General features: G+C 38.4%; 1 long non-coding RNA gene across 1 annotated transcript; it reads left to right on the top strand.

Annotated features, from left to right (window-relative positions):
* Window positions 1-3,499: 3,499 nt before the first annotated feature.
* LOC132958259 (uncharacterized) lies at window positions 3,500-4,834 on the top strand. Its single transcript, XR_009666743.1, has 3 exons — window positions 3,500-3,702; window positions 4,545-4,604; window positions 4,693-4,834. It is a non-coding gene; the product is annotated as an uncharacterized LOC132958259 (long non-coding RNA).
* Window positions 4,835-7,012: the final 2,178 nt, after the last annotated feature.

The following is a 7,012-nucleotide window of genomic DNA, read 5'->3' as shown; positions in this document are numbered from 1 at the left end:
CTCATTCACAAGGTGTGCTTGATAATGTTTGTTTGCTTAGATTAGTTTATAATAGTTATTTGTTTGATTAAGTTCATTGATTTTGGATTGATGTTGCTTTGTTTAAATAAATTCTGTTATAATTTAAGAGAGCAGTTGTTTGTGATTACTGGTGTATTTACATTGTGATATAAGCTGGGTGCGAAGGCTTTGTGTATGGATTTCACGCCTTCAATTTATTAAATATAGTTATTAATTATTAATAATATTAGTAATTAAATAACTCATTTGAGACTGATTTGAGTGATATTTTGGTTATATTTCCCTGAGTACAGGGTGGTGCCCCAAAACGAGATTAAACATAGTTTGATGATATTTTATTTATATTATTAATAATTAGAAATAATTATTAAAGAATATAACCAAAGTTGACTTGATACAACCCCAACAACAGTAACCACTTGTCAACATCAGTGCATGAAACCAGGTTCAGGGTGTGTGACGCACATCTTTGATGTGGCGGCAAAGTGATCACAACTTCATTATCATCATCATCAAACACAACAGGGGTTTGCAAGGCATCACTGATGTTGATAAACGTCATCTCATCCTCGCCTGGCTGGTACCTTTTGAAGGCCTTGACAAAATTTGAGCCATTATCTGTCGTGATCTTGTGTGATATGCCATAGGAAGAGTGGATATTTTCAAGCTCCGTTGCAATTTTGTCATGTGTATGACCTCCTGCATGCCAGTGCTGCCTTACCTCGCGCCATGCTTTGTGGATTTATCCAATGTACCGTTACGCCAAGATAACTCTTATTACATGCAGTCCAGATGTCTGCTGTGGTAGACAAATATTCTAATTTCTCAAATGTCTGTTTGAGCTCGACATTCATTTGAGCATGTTGGGCGTCTATGTAGTTCAAGAATGTCTTTCTACATGGCAGGCCAACCCCTGCTCTGACTGGTATTTTGGCAACTAGTGCTCTGAATGACTCCGACTCAACCATCGACAATGGCAGCATATCCTCCACAACATACCTGGCTACCAGTTTGTTTAGCTCGGCCTGAGACAAAACGTGTGGTGGTGGTGGGGCCGTAAAATCAAGCTTCGGTTGCTTAGGTTTTGTGGCACTGTCTCCTTCTCCTTCGGGGGTCTTCTTGGCCACTAATTTCGTGGAAGCATGTACCGTTGAAAGATGTTTCAATAAGTTGGAATTGCTCGACACCGACGTGGAGAGGCTTTTGACTCCAGGGCATAATGTGCATTTCACGATAACACTCGTTCCTTTAACTTCTTGGAAGGAAAAGTAATGGCTATACTTTCACTTAAAGAAGGCTACTTTTGGAGTATTTGGGCTTGCCATTCCTGATTCTCGTTGACTCATTTGTGTTGTTGTGTGTCCGACTATGCATGCTTTCGAATTTGTATAAACAGCACCCACCCAACTCTACCTCTGATTGGCATATTCTAAATTATATACCATCAGAGACATTGTTAAAGTAACAATAATAAGCCAGATAATTACGTGGGTAATTAGAATCTCTGTGATAAGTATAGCCTATAGGTTGATGGATGCAACAGAAAAATATGCTATGCAGTTAATTATGTGCTTGTCAGTATGAGCTAACTGTAATTGGACCAAATAAACTACAGACACACACCAGAGGCCTGTATGCCGAAGCTTATTCAACATAGCCAGGATATCTTTTGGTTATCTGGCTTCACTATTGTCATAACCCGGCACGTGGGTAATGGCATAAGACGGGAGGAGTTAGAATGTCACAAAAGAAAGTGAATAATTTATATCAAAAGGAGTTAAATAAGTCAAATACAAAAGTTATGAGATGTGTTTAATCTGTATCATCAGTGGTGAAAGTGTGGATGTGTGTGAAAGCATGATGTTGAAGAGTGCACTACCATAAGAGCTAAAGCAACAAATGTACAAACGTAGGCAAGGCTTAGGAAGAGAGACAGCGAGGCACAGGAAGCTGGGCCATCGCTCCTCAAAGACAAGGCATGCACATGAGCACACACACACACACACACATACACACACACACACACACACACACACACACACACACACACACACACACACTCAACTTAAGGACACAAAACAACATAAATAAGTTGTTATATTAACTTAGATTCTGGAGCAGGACTACACCCAAAACACACCTTAAATCACCTGACAAACTTATTTATGATGAGCCATTCCACACCCTGTTTGCCTCAGTTCTTTGGCAACCCAACCTCCCATCACCTTCCTCTCATCCATTCACCCTCCTTCCTCATCCCTTCATCTTGCTCGTCTAATTCTAGGCACAGTCTGGGCCGTGATCAGCTTCGGCAGAATTAGGTTTGAGACGGAGCCCCCATCCTGAGTCTCCCTCTGCCCTGCAGTCAGTCCATCCTCCCGGTCCAGCCAACTGACAACATCCTCTTCCATCATAATCATTACCTTAGCATACATTTGTCTGTCTCATCATTCATATGATCTATCATTAAATATCTAAAAAGCATGTGGTCCTTGCTTGTGAATATATTTCACAATCATGACAACTGAGGTCTCAATAAGCGCTCACATGAAACTGAATGAATGAATGAATCAACCTGGTGTAAACCCAGAATTGCTTTGAGTGCATTCGCATAAAGGGGCAGTATTCACAAGAACAAGTCTGTTGACAGCAGATTGTCATATTGTTCAAACTCAGAGCAAACTGTGATACAATATGCAGAAGTAAAACACATACTGTGTATAACATCAATGGGTAAATTCAGACTTTTATCACTTAATGATCATAAGTGCACAATAGACCTGAATATAATAACTCCCATTTCTTCTCTATAATGAATTATTGTCTGCCAGTTTAAGATGTAATAAGCCCATCGCAACTGCAGCTCCAGCAGTATACAGAGCAGTATGTGGTTTATAGAAATAATAAAAAAACATAATTCAAAGTGGCAAGTATGCAAAATCTTATATCTTATATGTAAAAATGTAACTTGAAGTGCTCTTATAAGTCTCTGTTGCTAGATGAAAACTATACACTATATTTATAATAGCTTTCACAGTCACACATTTTAGGAAAAATGTGTTGATACAGACAGGATGAACTCTTATCCTGAGCACACCTTGTATTGTATCAATTGCTAATTGACATCAATTTAAGCTCTGGTGCACCATTTTTTTTTAACCAAAGACATACCGGTTTGCCTTTGCTTTTGTTTTCCACAACTTCTCAAGAATGGAAACTTAACACTTGATTGAAAGGGAAAGCGCTGTTTAATTTTAGTAGGACTCTGTTTACCTTCGACAAACTTCAATAATTAATTGTTTGAAATCATTTACTGGCATATTTAAGGAACACCCCTTTATAATTCACAGAAGTGGAATGCAGAAGCACGACTTTTCTATCACAAGACAAAGGCAAGGGAGTATACTCTGAGACTGAGCAAAGAAAATGACAGCTTTGCAGGTGACACCTTATGACCTGTGCATTGATATAATTCTTTGCTAAGGTGTCACATTTCTGAAAAATGAATCATCAATGAGTCATGCTATTTGTTAGGGAGAGCTCTCCCATATATAAAGTACAACAACACAAGGACAAGGACTCCCACAACTGATGAATGTTCTGTGTCACTCACACAAAACGGATTAATCAAAAAATACTTTTTCAAACAGTGGACTTTTATCTATAGCTGCCCTTGAAGGGGTAAGTATTAATTTGAATGCAAATGCTAATGTAACCTTTAGGCATAATTTTACAATGTACTGAATATACACTTTATATTATGGTATGATGTTTTTTGTCCTTTTTTTACTTACCTGGTGCAGGTGTTTAAGTTTAGCAGTGTATACGTGTTATTGCATTATATTAGACTGTATCACAATACACAATATATCCAATATTTATTTCCCTGCAACTAATGGCTGCATGCACACTATGTAGTAATATCAGTGATTTCTATAAGAACATTTTTAACTTGAATGCTATGAAAACAAGTTAAAGTAGATAAACTGTTAAACTGGTTTTGAGATACTTTAATTCCCCTTTTAAATCTCAGATCTTGGCATAAGCTAGGCTGATCGCAGTCTTCTTGCAGTCACACAGCCATAGCTTGTAGAATCAATGAAAATTGTTCCACAGTATAGTGCAGCCCTTTAAAGGGTTGGAGCTTACCCAGCAAAAATTTTAGTTAGTGGTTGTAGGCAATGATGAAGAGGTGAGTTTTGAAGGATTTCTTGAAGGAGGTGAGTGTGGGGGAGTCTCGGATGTTAAAGGCATGTCTTTTGGCTGAGTGAGATAGCCATAGTACCTGGAGAAACTCTAATGCAGACATGGGGAGAACAAGCACACCCCAAACAGAAAGGATCTAGTCAGCTCAACGTTTAGAAATCAAAACCTTTTCATTGTGGGGCAACACTGGCAACAACTGCACCAGCATGCTGCCCTGAAATAAATGAAACACCAGACTGTTATCGCTTTTGTTGAAATGATGAAATATGATGTCTGTGTTTTGTTTCTGTACATAACCTTCAGTACTGACTTTACAGATTCAAAAGCACACAAGATGGGTGTTAGACCCATCTTATCAGTTTTGCTGATATTTTTGGGTGAGTAATTTCAGAAATAATTATGTAGAAGACAATTCTCTAAAAAAAATCAATGTTACTTTAAACATTTGTTGAATATATTTTATAGGGGCCATCAAGCTTGCTACATCAGCAACAACTACTGCAGCTACGAGGACAAATACAACTGAAATCCTAGTGGCTTTCACAGTAACCTTAAATGAACCTTTTGACGGAGAACTCAACAATCGCAGCAGCAAAGAATATATTGAGCTTGAAAAGCAAGTTGTATGGACGGTGCGTATAACACAAAGTACCCTATTCAAAGCATCTACAGCACATGTTCAAGAGCTCAAGGGGAAATGCATTGAGTGCAAGTCTTACCTTCTTTTCCAAGTTAAACAGCGCATGATAATGGGGCCAAAAAAGACACAGGGCACAAAGGGGTTGCATGAGGTCTCTTAAATAATCATTGGTGTTTTTGGCATTACATGACTCACAGAAAATCAGAGGATCACCTTCCATTCCCTTTGAAAGCATTGTGAGATTAAATTGTGGAGTAGGAGAAGTATGCAGTGTGCTGCAAACTGCTTTGTGAAGGGGTATAAGATGTGTAGCTTGTTACACAAAAGGGTTCAGGCCATGTAAATACATTTTTTCATATAGCGCTTAAGCAAAATGAAAGTTCTCATTCAACTTACACAAAGAGAAGGTCTTGCCAGTACTCTTTGTGATATTATTTTAAGGCCAGACTTGATCCACGTTAAGAAGGCTGCCTTGATTAATTTTGCCTTTGTGTCTGATGTCATTTAAAAAGCCACTGCTATTTAACCATGTTTTATGTTTGACATTGTTCCTTCTTGTTCACAGTGCAACTCCATCTTTGGACAGTCTTTTGGGACTGATTTCGACCAGACCAATGTCATCAAATTTGGGTAATCTTTTGAGGCTTACAAGTCTCAGAAATAAAGTACATCACATTATAACCAAGAAACCATCTTTTGGTCAATGGTTAAACGTATTTAAAGACTTCAGTTGGCCCTAGGAATTGCGATCTAATATTAAAGTGGGGAAAAATCCATGCAATTTTTCGATCAATTGTAATTTATGTGTGTGTTTTTTCTTTTAAATAGTCCAGACATGGAAAACGTCAGAGTATTGGTGGAGTTGAAGTTTAACAACACACTTCCAAAGGATGAAATTCCAGAGGCTTCCAAGGTTGTAGAAGTCTTAGTGGCGGCTGTGGAAAACAGCAACATGACCTTCAACCTCACTATTAATACCACCTCCATCAAAGTAATTGGTGAGTCAAAAATTCCTACGTGAATTGACTTTTTCATCCCTCAAGTATGAATTCTGGCCAGATCACATCCTAATAATTACCTTTTGTCATCCATCACACATGACCTGTAGACTCAACAAATGGTGGATCAACAACCAGTGGACCAATGACGACTGTAGACACTGAAAGGCTGCCTGTTGTGGCTCTCGAAGTAACCTTGACAGGAGAACAATTTGAAGAAGCACTCAACAATCGCAGCAGCACAGAATATATTGATCTTGAAAAGCAAGTTGTATGGACGGTGCGTATAACACAAAGTACCCTATTCAAAGCATCTACAGCACATGTTCAAGTGCTCAAGGGGAAATGCATTGAGTGCAAGTCTTACCTTCTTTTCCAAGTTAAACAGCGCATGATAATGGCGCCAAAAAAGACACAGGGCACAAAGGGGTTGCATGAGGTCTCTTAAATAATCATTGGTGTTTTTGGCATTACATGACTCACAGAAAATCAGAGGATCACCTTCCATTCCCTTTGAAAGCATTGTGAGATTAAATTGTGGAGTAGGACAAGTATGCAGTGTGCTGCAAACTGCTTTGTGAAGGGGTATAAGATGTGTAACTTGTTACACAAATGGTTCAGGCCATGTAAATAAATTTTTTCATATAGCGCTTAAGCAAAATGAAAGTTCTCATTCAACTTACACAAAGAGAAGGTCTTGCCAGTACTCTTTGTGATATTATTTTAAGGCCAGACTTGATCCACGTTAAGAAGGCTGCCTTGATTCATTTTGCCTTTGTGCCTGATGTCATTTAAAAAGCCACTGCTATTTAACCATGTTTTATGTTTGACATTGTTCCTTCTTGTTCACAGTGCAACTCCATCTTTGGACAGTCTTTTGGGACTGATTTCGACCAGACCAATGTCATCAAATTTGGGTAATCTTTAGAGGCTTACAAGTCTCAGAAATAAAGTACATCACATTATAACCAGGAAACCATCTTTTGGCCAATGGTCAAACGTATTTAAAGACTTCAGTTGGCCGTAGGAATTGCAATCTAATATGAAAGTGGGGAAAAATCCATGCAATTTTTCGATCAATTGTAATTTATGTGTGTGTTTTTTCTTTTAAATAGTCCGGACATGGAAAACGTCAGAGTATCGGTGG

Source organism: Labrus mixtus, chromosome 23, assembly GCF_963584025.1.
Source record: "Labrus mixtus chromosome 23, fLabMix1.1, whole genome shotgun sequence".
In the NCBI taxonomy this organism is placed as follows: Eukaryota; Metazoa; Chordata; class Actinopteri; order Labriformes; family Labridae; genus Labrus; species Labrus mixtus.
This window is presented reverse-complemented; position numbering and strand designations above follow the sequence as displayed.